Genomic DNA, 20305 nt, shown 5'->3' with positions numbered 1-20305 from the left:
GAGCTTTTGTTTAGCTCACAAAGGTCAATTAACATAATTCCAGAACTTCTGGATCAAGTTTTGTGTAGATCATTCTCTCTAATGCGTTCATCTGTCATGAACTATTCACATCTTCTATTTTCACTTAATTCCCTTTGAAGTTACCTGCACGCCTAAAGTTAAGCCTCTTTTAAAAATCTTTACAGAATCAGGCACATAGTTTTTGTAATTCTCCATTCAGCTGGTGTGGTAAGAGTAATAAGAAAGGGCTGTGATGTATGTAGACTTACATGCTGTGCTCTTCCTCCGAGCTGCTGCATTTCTGTAGCAGTAAAAAAAAGTTCTGTCTGCAGGGAATCTTGTTGTGGTTAAAAATCTATATTTTCATTTTCTCCGTTTGTTCTATAAAGCTGAACTAACAGGCACAACAAACATACATACAAATGTGAATACAAATATTTAAGAACAGCAATCATACTGGGGAGGATGCTGGAAAAATATGCACTTGTTTTAACCACTATAAAAGTATTTTTTTTTCAAGGACTAAAAATGGAAAATATTCATGTGCTAATTACCACAGGATGTGCAAATATAGGAAGGGCTTTTTTCATGTGCTTTTAGAACTTACTCGAGAAATGTTGTGTCATTTACTCACATACAGCATGACATGTTAAATTTACATTCCTATTGGTTCCAACAAGATTATTTTACCATCTACAGGAAGAAATAATAAACACCCATAAATATAATAAAACCTGCTTGCATAACATGTTATTTTTTAAAAGAAAAAGATAACTTATACTAGCTGCTGCCAAATATTTAAGTCATCTCTGTTTCTAGCATTTACTCAAAGCTCAAGGACTTCAGCTGGGAAAGCTCTTGTGAGCAGTGCAAGCACAGACATGCGCACCCAGGTCAGTCTCCCCACGGGAGTGAGATGATACCCACTTTCTGCAGCTGCAACTGTTGATGAAGAGGAATAAAGAAGGTTTAAATGACAGATGCCAGCTTCCCCCTTTCTCATCTCTATGGACAATAGGGAAAATGAATCCTCCACTTTTTACAACTTCCAGCAAAAAATTCCCCAGCTCTTCCCACGCTTTATGTGTACCCGTGGTATTTCGAGGACCTCTCATTTACAAGTGTGACACTGCATATAACACTTAAGACAGCCTCAGTGGAAAAGCACACCTTTTACTTGTTTTATACTTAGGTATCAAAAAAGCACTGAATTCCCCCTTTTACCACCCTGCAGCAGCACAAGGTGGCCTGGCTCCCCTGTCCATGCAAGGCAGTCAAGACATGCTTTTACCAAACCTGATCCCTTCTCCCCCCTTGTACTGATGCTTTTGAGCATCAGCTTGGAAAGACCTCATCTAGTGCCTTGCAGAAGTGGTCAGGGCTCTTGTAAATAAATAACAGGCATTCTGCTTTTCTAGATCAGGTTTTCCCACAGTAGCAGTTTCAGTGCAAATTTTTTCCATCACTACTCTTTTTTTTTTTTCAGTTTCAAAACCCAGCACTTTATTCTGCTCTTACAGAAACTCCTATAACAAGTGAGCCAAGACAGCCCTTTCCAAAAGGGCAGTGAAAGCGTTAACAATGCCCTTCCATGCAAAACCACAAACAACTGGGGGGAATAAAAGAAAAAAAAAAAAAAATGGAGTTTTTAACTGAGAAATGGAAAGGATCCAAATTCTAACCGAGAGTAAAGGCGCAGAGAGTATGAAACGCACAAATCATCCTGGGGTTTGGAGCTGATAAAGTTATTAAAAAAAGAAAGGGGGAGGGGGGAGGAAAAAACCCCCTTTGCTTCTGCCCTATACCTTGAGGCTGTGGGAGCAGAGCAGGAGGGGGAGCAGAACAAGTCAGACAGGAGCCCATTGCAGAGCCCCATCCATCCCCAGCGGGAGCTGGGCACGGGCTGGTGCTCCCCAGCTCCTCTTTGCTGAGCTCTTGGCATGAGCTGAGTTGGGTTTCTTGCATAAACTCGGCACTTCTTTGGCTTTTTTTTTTTCTTTTCCTTTTTTTTTTTTTTTAGATTATTATTATTAGCAAGTGGGAGAAGAGAGGCTTTTAATACAGGCGGGCTGGAGCCTGGATCTGGCCAGAGCGTGGGGTGGGGTTTGGAGGGCCCTGCCGGCTATTGGGCCATCCGCTTAGCAACAGCATGGAAAGGGCCAACCCCAGCATTTTTACAGTTGGGACACCTTCCAAGGATGGGTGCCAAATGCTCCGCTTCTCTGCCAAGAAAACAAACAAGGGCACTTTTAAAACTCCAGAGTTAAAGAGTTTTGAGGTTTTTTTCTTTCCTTTTTCTTCTCTCCTCCACAAACTCTCCTCTCTTACGGTTAATGATCTCTTTCCCTTTATCACCGAAGTTCAAGCTTCAGGGAATTGTCACTTCTGCGGGTTTCAAGAGTTGCTTCTACTTTCCCCGTCTGTGGCTGTCTCCCATCTCTGCAGGCTGGAGCAGGCGCTGGAGTTCAGTCAGCTGATCTCTCTTCAGATGCTGCAGGTTCCCTCCTTTCTTCCTCAATGGTAGAAATCTCTGCTGTCTGCATTAGGATTGAAATCTGCTTGCTATTGCCATGAGTTTATATAACTTCCACAATTTACTACCTATGCCAATTTCCCATATTCTATTTCTTCATTCATTACAAGCCTGCTAAAGGAGTGGAATAGGAAGCATAGAGACTTAAATAGGCAAAAAGCGGCTTGTAGCTAGAAACCTTTCTTTTTTTTTCTGCAGAGAAATAAGAAAGAATTTTGGAATTCCCATTTCCTTTTACTAAAGACATATTTTACATTATATTTTTATGGCAGTCCTTGTTACATATTAGTCTTTGTGACTGCTGAAGTTGAGGTAGAGCCAAACTTTTGCTAGGAAGAAATACCAACTACGTTTTTTACCAGCTGAGAAATGTGTAGGTCTGTATTGTGACCCAAAATCTCTTCTTTTCCTGTGAAGGAGAAAAGTAGAGGAGTCAGAGCCCATTTCCAAGAAACACCAACTGTCTTCAGGTCCCCGTGGCTTAGCAACTACCCAGAGAGAGCTCTCGCCTTGGATCTTGGCTTTTATGCACTAGAGGAAAAAAAAGAAATTGAGATTTCTGTTGCTTTTGTTGTTGTTGTTGCTATAAGACACATTGGTACGAGGTGAAGCCAAACAATACCTCTTGGGAAATATTAAATACTTCACAGAGAAAGGCCTGAAGAGGCCAATATTGCAGCCCTTTTCTCACATCAGTCATTCCATTAATTTCAGAGACACTGCTCAACAAGAGGGAGGCTAGCAAGGTCAGGCCTTTATTTGCACACAGTAGCACCTCCGAAGGTTAAAGGATGTCATCTACAGTCATGATCCTGTTTCACTTCCTACCTCTACCTCTGATTTACTGAGAGACCTCAAGTAAATCACTTAACCTCTCTAAGACCAAGTTTACCCAAGTGCAAGAACATTCTGAACCTCCAACAATATTTGTGAAGTGCTTTGAGGTCCTTGGAGGAAAGATGTACTGCAAATTATCAGCTGAGCTGCTTTTACAGAAATAAATCTAAGTTTCTGTGTTTAAGCATACATCCCAGCTGCATCCCCATCTCATGACTGCATACGAGTGGTTATACACTGGAATCCATAGGGAAAATTTGCAGGAAAACAGCATGAAAGGGCATCTCACTCAATTGCAGCCAGGCCCCTTGAACCAGACAGCTGGGCTTTGGGCATGCTATACGGTGCACTTCATTCTCAAAAATTTTCATCTGATATATTGAAGGATATGTTTTTGCAGCTGCATGCTTAAGCTGAAACTGCAGTTCACTGATGTGGAAGCCATGATGCCTACACTCTTTGCTTTCTCAAATTACCCAAACATCCGTTGTTACAAAAACCAGGCTGGAGAAGATCTTTCTGAACAGCAAAGAAATAAGATGATGGGAATTCATGTGCTTGTGACCATGCTCCCTGTCCTAGGCAGAGCTAGGAAATACGTGAACAACAACAGGAACCATAAAAAAAAAAAAAAAAAGGAGTTTGGGTAAAGGTTCACTGCAGGGAGAAAAGGGTCTTCCTTTTTATCTGCACTGGTTCTGCTTATCTTTTACTAGAAGTTGTTTTTAGTAATGAGGAAGTAGAATATAAGAAATTCATTTGTTCTTCTCATGACACAGCAAAATATACAACCTAATAACTCAGAATAACATCCCTTCTGCCCTAAAGAAATAATCTGACAACATTAAACCAAGACTTCATCTAGAAATTGCCCAATTTAATAGTAAATTTCCACTCAACTGAGAAGGCTTCAGATAATGCCTTCGTGTGGGAAGCCAGCAAATTGAAGCAACATCATAAATGTTTGATATTAATTCGGGACTAGGGTCTTAATTATTTTTCATTCATTATCTAGGTGAACAAAGTGCTACACACTTTGATAGGAATTTACAGGACTACAAAATAGGGCAAAATATTGTGGCACATAAGGACAGCTGGATCAACCTATAGGCCTCGAGCCAAGAGTCAGCCGATATGCACTGAAGCACCATTTATCAACATGCTTTCCCCAAGAACGGATTCCCTCCTGTGCTGCTGGCACCAGCATGTTCAAAACAACTCCACCACCCTCTACAGCATGTTTTACAACCACCTGAAATTGTACTGTATTCAAGGGGTACATACATTGTGTCTGTAATTCCTATATACCCATAATTGGTTTTATAACACCTTGTTACAGTAGATAGTAGAATTTGCCAAGAACTTGATATGAATGTATTTCATAACATGCTTTATATAATCCATTATTAGAGAACATTGCTGCATCTGTAATTATGTTTGCAAATGCATTTTATTGAGTTCTACATAAAAGTACGCAGTACTGAAACCAGCTTTTAGACTGCAGAAGTATAATACATACTTTGCTTCCTCCCATATATTTCTTTTTTTCTGTATAGTCAACACTATAAAGGGAAAAGTGCAAAATTTAGCCTCAACTTCCTAGTGGGCTCCAGCCCCTCATCCAAGAATCCTTGAACCTGGGGACAATTCAGACCTTCACTAGAATCCTGTCATTTTTATCATCTTTAGTTCTACACAGCAAAAATGACTATGTGTGAGTTCTGGCTTCAGGCTGATCAAATCTTTCAGTGTCTCTTCTGCTGCTGACACTACTGTGAGAGGCACAAATTATATTGGGTACAGACATACATTTACCTGCAGAACCCACACAGGTAACTGAGATGGAATCTGTAAAGCTGGTGCTGGAAATATTAAATATAGTCTGATTTCCCAGCCTCTTTTTGGCAAGGTATGAACCAGAGAGAACCTGGGTTGATTGATTTTCACATCCCAGACTGACTTTGAATGACCAGCAGATTTGGGAGGGGAGCTGCCTTCACCACTCCTGATACCCATTTGCCTAAGTGCAAGCAGTGGAGCTTAGCCACTTGCCTACAGATTTCCAAGAAAACCTCTCCTTTACATTGTTAATTTGCAAGAGTCAGGCAGTTCAGACAGCAGCAGCATCTTTCTTCTACTGCCTTTCCGATAAACACCCTTTCAGTCTGGGTTGATTATTTCATCTGAAGCTGAAGTCCAAGACCATTACAAACCCATACATATACAGAGCAAATATGCTACCGTGCTGATCTGTTGTGAGACAGTTACCTGTTGTGTACTTAAAAAATACAGAATGTGAATTTGGTGCATTTTTTTCTCGTGCATGGAAATACAGTAGAAATGTGGTAAAAAGCTCAGACAAGGTAAATTAATTATAGTTCAAGCCTTTTTCCATTTATGGTGAGCTTTCTCCTTCCTTCCCAGCCCCCCAAGGAATCGCACTGTAAAACACTCTCTCTAATAGGTTTTATCTCATTCTGCCTTGCCTCCATTTTCTCCAGCTCCTCTAGTGAATATTTGTCTTTCTACCTGCTGCCCAGTTAAATCAGCCTCAGAGGCAGTGACATATGCCAGATCGCAGGGGCTGTCACTTTAATTCCCTGTGCTCATATTTTTCTCCTCCTAGTGGGGCGCTGGGGGCAGATGTTTGGAGAAGGGACCCCCTTGCTGCCTGGCACACTGAAGTCCTGACGTTAGCTGCTAATTATGGGAGTTGAAATCCTGGCCCTGCTGACAGTACCCAGAGTTAAACAGCCGGCTTCTCCCAAGCACAGTTGAGTTCAAGTTCTAGACGTTAGAAATGAAACCTTACACTCCACCACAGAAATGCTTCAGGAGCAGCTTCTTCTAGTTTCAACTCAACTATCTTGTCTAATTCCTGCCTGAAGGCATAGGCCTCCACAAGGTGTGCATGCTAATGCTGGTCGGCTCCCATCCTTCAGCCTTCCACAGAAGAGCTATTTTCCCAGCTGGCAGACCTGAGAAGATGTGGCCTTCACCCTGACTTTTCACAGAGCGTGATAGGCTCCAAAGCATTGGTAATTCCACTGCAGCACAGCTTGCCCAGGGAAAGTCTTGGTGAGGACTCATGAAGAACAATGGCTGGATGAGTAGGACATCTCTTGTAGCTCCTCACAATGAGCAGGAGCCACATCAAAGCAATGAGCTTTGGGGCCACATCACATTGTGGATAAGCAAACACATGCATATTTTGCACCTTCTCTCCTCAGAAGGAAAGGGAGTGGATGACCCCTTCCCCTTTAACACAGACCTGCTGCTCAAATCCACCTAACTCAGGTTTTGAAGAGCGTGTGAGATTTCTACCCTATGGGATATACCTCAGAGTCTTTTGAAATCAATAGGAATATCTTCACTGACTTCATGTGGCTTTCATAGGAATATTGACTTCAAAAAATCTCACCGGGCCAAAATTGCAGTTCCTACCTGGTTTCTTAGAGGTGTCAGTATGTTTTCTGCCAATCTGACTATGAGAACCTATTCTTCTGCCGGCAACTTTTCTCAGGAGTAAAGTGAAACCTTAAAGCTTCTGATGCTTGGCTAAAACCTCCTAGTTACATAAACCTTCCTCCATCGCTGGCACCATATGGAGCACCTTAATCTAAGTCTTCCTCAGGGCAGTGGAAATTTAAGTCTTAACCAGACAAAAGCTTTATAGAACAAAATAACCATGATTTATTAGTGGGCTACATTTGGGGTTTTAAACTGGTGTTTATCAGGAAAATACTGGAAAGGAGAAAACAGTGAAATCACTGATTGATGCAGGCACAATGGCAGAAGCAGACAAATTGTAGGTTCTACCTGACAGAATAGAAAAAAACGGGCCATGCCCTCTCATTACCCTGCTGTTCCCCTACACCCAGATCAGGGGACACCCTGACTCGCTGCTGTGCTGAGAAAATAAATAGACTTTGGTGTTCCTTTTTGGGGAAGTTACAGTTCCCAACACCACACCTTTCTTTTCTAGCTAGAACTTAACACCACCTCTAAACAGACAATGATATAACACACGTCTCTAAGTGCGAGTGTCCAGGGAGTGATAAATTGAAGGTTCGGGTTTTAGTTACATTAATAATGCATACAGAAATGCTATTTGAAAATCAGAAAGTGATACATTTTATGCTGTGCAGTTTGTGGGGCAGGAATGGAAAGAAGAAATTTAGATTTATGTTTTCTTTGTAGTGCTGGGTCAAGGTGACTCCCAGCATAAGCTGGAACAACCCCACTGGCAACCTCCTACGCACCTACTTTGTGTTGCTCCAGCTCCTCTCCCCAGCTTAGTCATTTCTCCAAGTATATCAGAGGGGGAGAACTGGGAGAGATAAGGCACAGGATTGCCTATCCCCTCCCTAAGATGGCCTGGGGCATGACACGGGGGCTCTTTCCACTCCTTTCGTCCTGTCTCCTGATAACAGTAAAGGATTTCAGTGGGAAAACTGTGCCCAAGGATGTCACCGTAAATCATAGAAGAAAAGGCTGGAGCAGAGCCTTCAATTGCTTTTGAAAGAAAGCAAGAAAACTGTTTCTACTGAACTTTAACGACCACACAAACTTGACATAAAAGCAGTGTGTGAACATTCACTTTGCAGCATGAGTTTGCTCCAGCTATATTAGTATAAGATGGCAGACCATGGGCATTTGAATCCTGCATGGTTAGGAAATGCATACCTGACTGCTCACTGGCTCTGCCTTATTTTACAAGTGCTTGATTCAGTCCTAGCATGAAGGCAATTGGGAAATGAACCTGGAGAATGCTGCACCCTTTGCAAGTATGGCTGCTCACACGAACGGTTGCTTTTTCTGGAGACTGTCACAACAGAAAACTACAGTGATGCACTTGGGGATACTTTCTATGAGATGGGAATGGGGCATTGCTTAACAAAGCAAGGCTACAGGCTTCCCAGCATACCACCATGCTGGCAATTAAATAAGCCTCCGAGCCACATGTGACTGTGCCTTAAGAAATTACTGTGATTCAGAATGATTTGGGTAGAGGAAAATATTCCCTTAAAGGATCCTGCCTGGGTTCCTCAGTGCATGGAGGATGGGAGAGGAGAGTTTCCCAGTCTTTGTGCGAAGGTGAACTCTGCCCAGAAAAGAGAAATCTGAGCCCACTGCAGCCACCTAAGGGCATTCCACCAACCAAAATGGAAAATTAATTAAGAGAGTGAATCATTTTCTGAGACTTATTCAGTTTTGTACAGCTTTAGCGTTCATCTTTTCTGTCAGTAGAGAAGCTCTTGATCCAACACGGTGTTTATAGCCATGTTTCCATAGCACCCTGGCGTGCAGAGCCAGCTTGTGCGAATGACCTGCAAGACCTGTTTATAGACCTCCATTAAAGAGCCTCTCATTTTCTTGGATGATTATTGTAGGTGTCAAATAAAGCTAGATTACCTGTTTTATGTCTTAGAATGATAAGCAAGCCAAAGCAAGTCATTTGGCTCATGTAGCTATACAGGTATACCTAGATATATGCATACATACATTATTTCAAACACTCAAGGCAATCTTACAGCCTTCCTTGTTGAGATTTCGAAATCTTCCCATTTTACCAAAAGGTCCCTCTCGGTAAAGCAATGCTGGAATTTCAGCTTCACTGGCTGAGCTGCAGAGCTAGTTTGCAAGAGTTAACAGAGGATGATGTGGGCACAGTGCAGTGGTTTCATGGGGGCAAGAAGCCTGTCTCTCAGAAGACTGGTACAGTCCTCGCTGGTGGAATGGGTGTCTCAGTCACAACATGGCTTGGCTCAGTGGTGGTGCTTGCAATGGTAGCAGGAGGTGAAGCATGTGCTGACAGAGCTTATTGCTGGGAAGCTTATAAATGATTCTTGGCACTATAGTTGGCAGTGGCCAGTGTTACCAGTCCTACCATTGCATAACATCTGCACTTTACCACAATCACCAAAACAATCAGGCAAGAAAAGCATGCTAACGCTTGTTGGAGAAAAAACTCAGCAGTCACTCTAATATCACACACTTTTCCAGCTTGCAGCTCCACCTCTTTCTCCTTCTTTGCCTGGGACGAGTGGGCTCCTGTGCTGGTACCCAGAGGCCCCACCTTCCCGGGTGTGGTGGGGACCCAGCCCTGCTTCCCCTGGGCAGAGATGTGCTCAGGCTTTGGGATGCGCTGACTCAGTGATGCACGGCTGATTGCGAGCGGCAGTTTCAGCCAGCCAGCCAGCTCCAGCTAGTGTATAATATGCATTTACCAACAAACAGACACAACCACAGGCTTCTTTTATAAATGGATTCCAGAGCCTGGACAGCAGAGAGCTGGCTCGGGCTGAAGACTCACACAGTGCAAATGAGGGTACGTGGGAGGCCTGCGCAACGATGGCCTTTGCGCTCCCACAGCTTGGGTCAGCTAAATTCTCAGTGAAGCCCCATTCCTCAGCATAATCGAGAGATGCTCAGAGGCTGCTCTAATTAAAACAGACTGCCGCAGCCCCGGGGAGGCTGTTACATGAAATGGAGTTCAGTTGGACCCAGGCAAGCTCTAGGAAAAACCCCTTTCTCTTCCACCTATTCTAATGCATTAATTCATGCCCTCAAAGGATCCACTTCTCAAAGATACGCCCTAAAAGCCAACAGATTCAAGTCCCTGCAGGACGAGCCCTAGACCAAAGTAGCCCTTGCAAGAGTCTCAAGTCTTCACTTGAGAGCAGCTCACTCTTCTTCCCAAAAAAAGATGTTCTAACTGACATGCTGCTCCTCTCAAACCATGAGGCAATATCCCCTGAGAGGAGAGGGTGTCTCTCATATAGACAAGCTATTCCAAGACTGCTGGGCCTAATCCAAAATCAATTGAAGTACATGGTGAGTCTTTCCACTGATTCCAAAGAGGTTTGAATTAGGCCCAAATGTCAAAGCCAACACCATAAACTTTGCCTGGAAGCCAATATGCAGCCAAGTACCAATTCCTCAGCACTGGTGTCATGTACTTACAACGAGATGCCCTGCTTACTCAGCAGGATGCTTGCCTTCAGCACCAGTTCCTCATTTCCCAGGGGATTTAGCTCCCTTTACTGCATTGCAGTTCTCAAGTCTTCAGGTGACAAAACCATGGATAACAGCACCAAGGTCCACAGCTCCAATGAAAGGTGACTGCATTTTCCGCCAGGCAGAGACATGCGGGAAAAAAGGATAAAAATCAACAAACCAACAAAGTTGCTATACATAAGAAATGGGGTCTCTGAGCTCTTGGCCAATTATGTTAAATAGTGGAAAAATCTTTATTCCCCCACAACCAAACGGAGCAAAATGATGACACAAAGGCCTCAGTGCTTTAATCAGCAAGACAAGTCAAGCCTTTTATTCCTTTGTATATTCCAGTCAATGGAAAGTTATTGCTTAATTAACCCCCTTGAATGAATACCTGATAATTAATAAACCCATATACTGTACCCCAAGGCTTTGAGTTTAAGAAATCTCTTCTGTTCAAGTATGAAAAAAGAAAACATGCTGAACTAATGGGAAATAATTCTGGTAGAAGGCAAACCAATTAGGATTAGTGAATTCCATTTCATTTAAAGTTCCAAGATAGAGAAGTAATTTATCTAGTAAATTAATAGTGTTAGTGACTTTCCTAATATATTAGCAAGTCTTTCGTATCATATTAGTGAAAACCAAGCTGGCTAATACAATAAAAGACTTATTATAAAGGTATGAAGGTTACTAATGTGATAAGATTTTTGCATCCAATTAGTATTAAAAGAACACTGCACTAAAACAGACTTTTAAATTTATTTATGATTACCCAGCCTACTGTAGAGGCCACAACTTTTATCTCAGCAAATTATTAATTCTTCTTCCAAATTTGGAGCCACTGTATGTTATGTTCTTCATGCAAAACTGCATGCATGCCTGTATCTGCTGATCTGCATGGATAACTGACCCAGATTATTTGGTCTGGCTGCACTGTGTTTAGCACAACACTACAGTGGTTTTGCATTCTCCTAACCTTGGATCAGCTGGAGACTGGTCTAATCAGATACAGCAGCCTAAAGGCAAAACAATTACGCTGAAATTATCATATGGAATCAAGCCAACACTCCATCTTGTCTGGTATCCTGTCTTCATCAGTTACTAGATCCTCCCACCCTTCTCTGGAGCAAGGTGAAAAATACCTGCTGCACCAAGCCGATGGAATAATCTACTTGTTACAGGCATTTCTTCAAAGCCTAACCAGATACTGGTTTCCTGAATGAAAAAGCAAGGTTTATACCCTTTTTAAAACCCTGAATTATAAGCTTTACTATTATTATAATACAAACTCATTTAACTGTCCCCAACTAAGGCTATACTAACGTGACAGTGAGTTCCAGAGGTGACTTTTCAATGGTATCAAAAGATATCTGCTTTGGTGAATTTTAAAATGTGCTGTCTTTTACACTGTATTATTAGATAATGTCTGAACACAACTGTTTTTTTTCCATGAGGTATCTCAGCTATCTCTCAATGCCTTTGCTGTGCTTGTAGTAGCAAAAAAGCATATTTACCTTCAGTGCCAACTACAACCAAGGTTGCACATGGTGGCACACAAAAATGGAAAAGGTAAGAACCAAAAAGAGGTTTGGCTATACTTATTTGACCCATTGTTAACATTTTGAAACTTTATATAGTTAATCTTATCTATTGTTACCAACAGTTGCGGAGTATCTGCCTACATATATGACTTTGCAGAGTTTTATGTAGTCTCGTGAAAGAAGGTGTCCCTTCTTATGCAGTTGGCAGCAGAATTGTACAGAATCAGAAATATACACATGGGTACTTAGAAATCACTTGCCTTAGAGAATATAATTGGTGCTATTTTTCATCTTTAAAGTTCCTGCAAGACTAGTTTCCTTAGGTAGATCAAATTAGTAAAGTAGAAACAGATGCAGTCGATTGTCCATTGTTCAGGTTGAGGTATGGGTGATAAAGACTGATCGCAGTCAGGGGATGTTAATGTGAGAAGATATATTCCTGTGCATTCCTCCGAAATCAGAGCTGTGACTGATCTGATTCATCTTGCACCCTTAAATCACTGGAGATTGTCACAGTCTGGATTTCAGACTTATGTCCAACTATTTTACCCCCATGAAAAACACAGCGTCTTATACACCAGCCTGGAATTTTGCCTAACTTTGCAATACTCACACCTCCATACCTCCAAGCCAGAGATAATACAGAACAATCAAAGGTGTGTGCAGGAAAAAAGTGAGCTATGTGTCAGGGTTTATACTGATCCTGGAGTATATGGACTTGAAAGGACTAGGATAAATTCCACCTGAGAAGACATCATGCACTTACTTTTTTCAGCCCTCTCCCATAAATTCAGAGCAAGGGGATTCCTCGTGAAGTGCAAAGTTGGTCACATAAGAACACTGAAAACTGCATGTTTTGCTGCAGCAGCCAGCCTGAGCCATCATCGAGACAATTGCTAGAGTTAAATTTAATACAGAACCTCAACCTCCCTGAGCGTAGGAAGAATAATTATGCAAGCATAGTAACATGTATATTTAACTTCATAACTCATTTATTGCCCTTGTGGGGGTGAGAAAGGATTCCACATCATTAAAACATAGTCTAAGCATATAGCTAACCAAATTTATGTGCTTCTTTTTGAAACATCATGGCCACATCTGGATGGAGACCATAGCAAAAAATTGAGTTATTTAAATTATTTCAAAGGAGAGGCAAAAAGAAGGAAACAGGGACACTGGAGGAGAGTGACGAAGTCAGAGAGAAAAGCAGGAATGGAGAAGGAAGTGAAGCTGCTAGAACTTACTGGATGAGGAGGAAGATTATGGAGAGCAAGGAGTTATGTATGCTGTAGGAAGAAAAGGAAAATGACTGACTGTCAAACCAGCACATAAAATAAGACAGCTGAAGAGAGAGGTCATGGGAACAACAAATACCAGGGTGGCTGTGGGGGCTGGGGAAAGTGACAACAGTCATAGGAAATCAGACGATGATTTGATAAGGGAAATTCAGATTCAGAGGTCAAAGGGGAAAAAGTTGTTGGCGAAAAAATAGGTCAAGGGAGCAGCATGCCTTCATTATTTTGCTTTTCAAACCTTTAATTTAACAGTTGCTAATGACAGACAGTTCACAAAATGACATTTGTATTACCTTCCAACACTGATGTAAAAATAGGCATAATCCTGTTTTTGTGATGATTAATGCAGTGTGAAAAAGATAATTAAATGAGACCTGTTGTGCTTTTGCTTTCTATGCCTCACTGCTACCTTCCATGGCTCCTGCTCAATCTCCTTGAAAATCCATTAGGCTCCGCACCACCATTTTATCACTTTCCCTGCGTTAAGTTAGACATGCCCTCCCCAAGCTTTAAACCAGGAGCAGTTTCTCAGAGGAGGCAGAGCAGGAGTGAAAGCCATGCTGCCTGCCACCTCCTACTCATGTGATTACCTGACCCTTATATAAATTCCAGCATAAAGATTTTACTGGTAATGCTTACTCTTAATTAGCTAGTTCATGTAATAATAGCAACTTTTACCCCTTCACCCAGTTAGAAATCCTTTGGCAGCTGAGTTCACCATTGAAGGTGATGAACTTTACTAGCTCACAGTTTCAAACCTCATTTCTGAGAAGCATGGGAAGGGAGAGGGAGACAGAGGTGTTCCGAAAACATTGAAAATACCCTGTAGAAAATATTTGCATATTTGTAGAAAATTATTTTTTTTAAGTTCTGCTTTTTATCTCTGTATTTTTTATTAAGAAAAAAAATGGCACCAAATGTCTAAAAAAAGCCCTTCATAATTATTTTCTTTGCTGATGGCCTAGAAATTTGCTGGATTTGATCTGAAATGAACTGCAGACAAATGTCAGCTTACTCCTGACATTGTCAGAAATGGATTTTCTTCCTTTGTGCTGCCCCATACATAATCAAATGCACATTCAGAATACATAATGGTCTGCTAGTTTAAAATTATTGCTTGATCCTATGGCTGTGCAAAAGCAGTGGAGTCAGTCAGTGTTTCTTTGGGGTGCGTCAGCAGCAGAGGCAGGACTAGAACTGAAGACACTGCAATACCTCCCTCTTCTCCTTCCAGCTCCCAAAGCAATAAAACCTCTCTATGCTAAATTAGACTATTGATCAGTGGCTACCATTCCTAATGGACATCCTGTCTCTCATGTCTGGGATTAGGATGCTCTTTCTACTGCTGGATAATCTTAGTACTGTACAATTGCTCTTTCTCTGCTAATGACTGACTACAAGAAGAAATATTTCCTGGTTGGTTGTGTTTTTTGTAAAATCACAACACACAGGCCCACGTGAGAGGAGGTAGCAACACCAACCTGTGACCCGGTGCTATCTGATCACACTCAATCTAAGTACCAGGTATGTGTTTTATTTCCTGTGAAGGGATGTTACATGTTATAAGATACTTCGACAATTCAAGCTATCATGTCATAATATTCATTAGGAAAAAAAAAAGGAGGAAAAAAGTGTCAAACCTTTCTTCCTGTTCTGGTGATGGCCAAATGATAAGCACAAGCTGAAAGTCACACAGACCAAACTTCTGAGAAAGTGCCACAGCCTGAACATCTGCACCAAATACAGCCAATGTGGGCAGATTTTCAGCTGGGGTAGCCCCCCACAACTTGTGTGTCACCCATTAGCAAAGGGACAGAAAAACCATGCCTCTTGTAAATATGTATCCTAAACTGTATTGTGCTAAATGTCAAGCAGTGGTGGTGAACTAGCAGCTCAGACACAAAGCTGGAACTTTGCCTTCTCTGCCTTCTCTAAGTCCACAACCAGCACTCAAATGGATGTTAAGAGAGGGTTTTTATTTCTTTAAGTGTAAGCTGTTTTCTATCGCATTGTGGCCTGTAACTCAGCACACAAGATGTACTATGGCATTATGAGATAGTGACAGCTGCTGAAGAAATGCTGTGTTGTAAACATGCAACGATGCAGTGAACTGGCAAATCCATATGGCTGGAAAAATGATGATGCGGAAGAAGAAAAAATTATTTCAGAGTTTTTTAACAAAATAGATACTCAGTAGTTTGCTTCAGCTTACGTGCCCTTACCACTTCAGCTTACATGCCCTAATCACAGCTTTTTTCCTTTAATAGTAAAAGGTTTATATACACATATATACACACATAAATAAATATATTTTATATTTATATCTGTATATATTATACTAGGGATGATCTACATGTGGCTGGAAAAGCAGAGGTGATATTTTCATATACTACCATATTTCTGCTGCTTATTTCTTTGAGCTCTATGGCTGAACAACCAGTATCTTGAATTGTTCGAGTACAGACTCTTCCAAGCATTCCCCTTAAGCCTTGCGCAGTTCCCCCCTCCCTTTACCTATGCAGATGGATAATCTCTGCACATATACACCAGGGAAAGGTCAACCATTCACTTTTGTAGTGTCATCAGTCATGGAGGATTCTCTGCGTGTCAGAATAAACGAGCGTGGACAGGATGGACGTAGGACATCACTGAGGGAGACCCCAAAACCACATGGAAATGTTTATACAGCTTATATATGCCCTCATAGTTGATTGATTTCATACACAAGCAAGCATACACATACATTGCTTTTAAAAATGCTGATAAATCCAAGTCCATGACACATGTTTCTTAGGAAAGGAAGTATTACAGCTTTTTAAAAAACCTGAATGATGGAATGGCATCGTGCAGTCATATCAACCCCCATTTTAAACCTGGCTGCCACAGCTTGCTGCCCGTTTCTGAACATAAGCTCCTAAGGAAGGAGGCACAGTTTTATGAGCATTGTGTGTTAATGGTGGCAATCCAGCCCCTTCTCAGTCCAGCCATTTTTGCTTGGGTCCTAAGTACAAGATTAAAAATCCCAATTTTGTAACACTGGTTTTAACTTGCAGCCCAAAAGCAGATGGAAACAAGCTGAAGCTTGTGAGTCTGCTCTTTTGTATGGCACTTTTCCATCCACCTTTAATCAATGATGTCGGAGAAATGAGGGCTTAACGAGTATGCAGTCCAGCACTGGCAACATTTCCCAATGCTCAATAATAATCCTCAGACTTTTACAGAGAGTTTTCTCCCCAGTGATTTTTTTCCTTGTCATTTAGTGCCACTATTTCAGATTTCCTCTTGCTGAACTGCTGGAGTGTCATCAGTGCATCTATATAGAGTATGAGAATATATTTGGAAAGCTTATTTCCAAGGACCATTGGAGATGACTAACATTTTTACACTGCACAATAGAAGAGAAAATAAATTTAGGGCCAGCAAATAGAGCCACTGTGTTATTTCCTACCCTGTAAATAAATAACTGTAGCACTTATATTCCAATCGTGGAGCCGGGTATCCAGCATCTTTGTGGGGAAGGCACATTTCAAACAGCCATAAACTTTCACCCAAGACATTGACAATGAAGGGTTAAGACAGTACAAATTATAGGCAACATGAAAGAAACCCTGCTTCCCTTGAAGACACCACCTGTTTAAGCACCTGGGAAAAATTATTCATAGCACTTTACCACTACACAGACAATAAAGATCCTATGGAAATGTCTTTGTTTAAAATCAACATTTATGGCCCAGATTTTATAGAAGGCTATGTAAATCCTAACTGATGCAACAAATGCAAAATGGCATCTTCAAAAACATGGGCTCTGCACAGCAAGCCTCAGCACAAGTCAAACCATTTCAGCTTTAGAATCTCACACTTCAGGAGCTGAGACCAGAGACCAGAATTTTCTTCCTTTTAAGCTTTTCTCTAGGTTGCTTCACCTCAGTACATATTTATATAACGAATTGTCCCCTGTACAGAACTGCCCCCCTCAGCTATTAACTGGCAAATGGGAGCAGAACTTGCTGGCATTCATCCTATAACACCACTACTTAGTTCCGTAACCTTGCCCAAGTCACTAGAGATCTGATCTTGTAAAAGCAACCAAAATCTCTGCAGTCAGCTCCCTCCCCTTTGCTATGTAGATGGATAATCTCTAGATGCACCAGGGAAAGGAAGACAGGAGACAGACATCAGAGAACCTAGGTGATGTGTGTCCTTATGCCTGTACCTAGGAAACACATTCAAGCCTTCACCACTCTACGTTGTGCCTGATTTACCTATCTGCAGAATGGGAACTATAGTATTTCACATCATGCATGATCACAGTTATAATTTAAAAGCCTGATGATGCTTCCACAAAAGTTTAAAATATTATGTTTAACAAGTACTGCATAATTTACTTTTGAACTATAAATTTTACAGTTACCTTACACTGCTTTGATTTGTTTCTGAGTCCTATTTGAAGATCTTCTGAAACCAATTAATGGGTGTTCTCCAGTAATCTCATACTGACTTTTTTGTTGCTGTGACCCTTTGCAAATAAACAGTTCACCAAAGTGGAGAAAGCTTTTGGGTGTTTGGTCTAAGTCACTACATGGCAGATGTAGCCCATCATTCAGATGTGTTTGCAAGGTGTCCTACTGCAGAGGACTACACTCTCTAGGTGTAAAGGGATCAAGTAGTATTAAGCAGCAGTAAAAATGGAGTCAAGGTACTTCTAACACTTCCCAGAATCATTTCAGCATTCAACTAGAATTTTTCCCTTATGAACAGGGAGCAGCTCTGTGGGGTCAAATATGAGTAAAGATTTCTTGTCTTCTTGAGAGCCATCACCACGGTGCTTTAGCCCTTAGCATATAGCATGCAATGGTATTACAGTAGAGTTCACACTTTCGGTAACACTTCTTTTTAGTCACATAAGAAGCCTGATGACTTTTCTCTGCTTTCTAAGCTGAGGAAAATACCAGGAACTGTCCTCTCCCCACCCCCCGCTTCCTTTAGAGAAACCCCAACAGTCTTCAGAGAAATAGGAAATGACTGTTACCTTCAGGCTTGTGGGTTTTTAGGTTATAGCCTTCTTTCTCTCCTGTTTCAAAAGTTGATCTTCCTTCCATCTATTTCTTTGCCTCCAACTTTCAACTCTATTTGAACTGAATCACCTCTTACTTTTTGATCCCATTTCTAGCTCAAAAGTGTTTCAGTCACCACAAAAGAGATGTCAACAGCTAACACCTTAAAAGAGCCCAAAGAAGAAGTAAAGTCATGTTTTGGTATTTTTATTACAACAGAAACTCTCTATCATACCTCTCTCAAACACTGCTTCTCTGTAAGGAGAAAAGCTGGTGAAGGGACAAGGAAAATCTTTCTCCCAGCTAGAGCAAAACTCTGGCCTTTGAGAAGAGGGTGAGTGGATTCATAGTGGGGTAAAGAGTTTGTCCCTGCTTTGCTGGAGCATGCATGGACATCTCAGACTCACAGAGCTGTTGCTATGAAAGCTACGCCCTTGCCATGCTATAAAGGAGGACTATGTGACTTCAGCAGAGCAATATTGACAGGGTTAGGCAGCTTATACAAGGAGAAAGTTACCAGTCACAATGGCTGCTGTCACAATTTTACGCTATGAGAAAAGGACTAAAAAGATTAATCAAAACACAAGAAGTTGCAGAATTTTGAAATTTTTTTTTAATTACTTTTCTCACTGAGTAAAAATTAGTCCTTAAAATACTATCTAAGAAATCACACAATCATTTCATATTACTTGCAGTGAAAGATTTTCATAGCATTTGGTTGAGGATACAATCTGGCCTGGCAACTGTTGTGGCTGGTTATTTTTCCAAGTGAATGCAAACACAGATACAAGCATAAGTTACAGTAACCACTGCTGCTTCATTTACCTCTGCAGTCAGGTTGCTACTGGTACAAGTGCTCAGTTTTATACAGGAAATAGAATTGCAGGTGCAAAACTTCAAGATCATGTTTACACCCGCCAGCGGGAGGCTCACCTTCTTAAATAAATCTGTCTATGTGCAAAGCACTGTAGAAATTGCTATAATAATGATACCTTCTCCAGCGCATACATAAATATTACAGTGTCCCTTCTGCAGGGAAAAAAGTGCAGGAGTAAAAGTACATAACTTCAGGACACAGCAGTGGAAGAAAAAAGCCAGGGTTTTTACGAGTTCCTTAAGACCAAGTGTGCTTCTCCATTTTAACTTGCTTTTAAAAATAATTAAAAATATTAAAACACTTTATAAAAACCCACAAGAAGCTTTAGTGAATCTATTTCATATTTGTTCTACAATTGCCAGAAGGTCTTTCGGTCTCCTTGTCATTTTGCACTATATGACCTAAGTAACACTGATATTTATTGCTCATTTTCATTTAGCTCTTTGAAGACCAATCCACTTAATGATCAGAAACCTCACACAATTTAGCAGATAACATCACTGCAGAGACTTGTTGGGAAGCTTTAATAAGTAAAATGAATACTAAGAGGTGGGCTGGGGTGATTGCTGTGTTTTAATCCTAGATGATAAGAATCAGAGTCATACCTGCCCATTCTTGCTCTGCGATTACAGAGACAGAGCAGCTCTAGTGGACACAAATTTTAGGGGATGTTGTTATAGTGACTACCTCAAACACTTGTAAGACGCACATTATGATAATAATGCCTATCCTTAATGTCACTTGTATTTACCCACACATAGTTTCTCATGCAGTAGGTGAATCCTGTTACCTATGATCTGCAGATGGGAAAACCACAGTAACCCCAGGACCAGCAAGTCCCAGGCAGCATCAGGCAGGCAGGGCACAGGCTGCCTGCATCCTACTGGTGGATGGTGCCCTCCCTCCATCCTTCCCCAGCACCAGCTTGGGGACTGGACTGCTTTGAGCAGGTAATTGCATAGGCCATCATCAGCAGGTAGCTGGCACTAGAGCTAAGGGAACCTGAACAAGGGTGACTTTTATGAATATGAAACACTTATTTAGAGTATAAAAGGGAGTATCATGGAGTATAAAAGGAAGTATAATACAGTACTGCCTGTACACACAGGCAGTGAAACTCAGTAACTTGTTCAAGGTCATACAGGAAACCTGTAGGGGAGCAA

General features: G+C 41.3%; 1 long non-coding RNA gene across 1 annotated transcript; it reads right to left on the bottom strand.

Annotated features, from left to right (window-relative positions):
• Nucleotides 1-1984: 1984 nt before the first annotated feature.
• LOC115601368 lies at nt 1985-10490 on the bottom strand. The gene is made up of 2 exons (XR_003989320.1): nt 10337-10490; nt 1985-3064 (listed from the first exon to the last, which is right to left on the bottom strand). It is a non-coding gene; the product is annotated as an uncharacterized LOC115601368 (long non-coding RNA).
• Between the last annotated feature and the right edge of the window lie 9815 nt (nt 10491-20305).

This window comes from Strigops habroptila, chromosome Z (assembly GCF_004027225.2).
Source record: "Strigops habroptila isolate Jane chromosome Z, bStrHab1.2.pri, whole genome shotgun sequence".
In the NCBI taxonomy this organism is placed as follows: Eukaryota; Metazoa; Chordata; class Aves; order Psittaciformes; family Psittacidae; genus Strigops; species Strigops habroptila.
The sequence above is the reverse complement of the archived record's forward strand: the minus strand, read 5'-3'. Positions and strand labels throughout refer to the sequence as shown.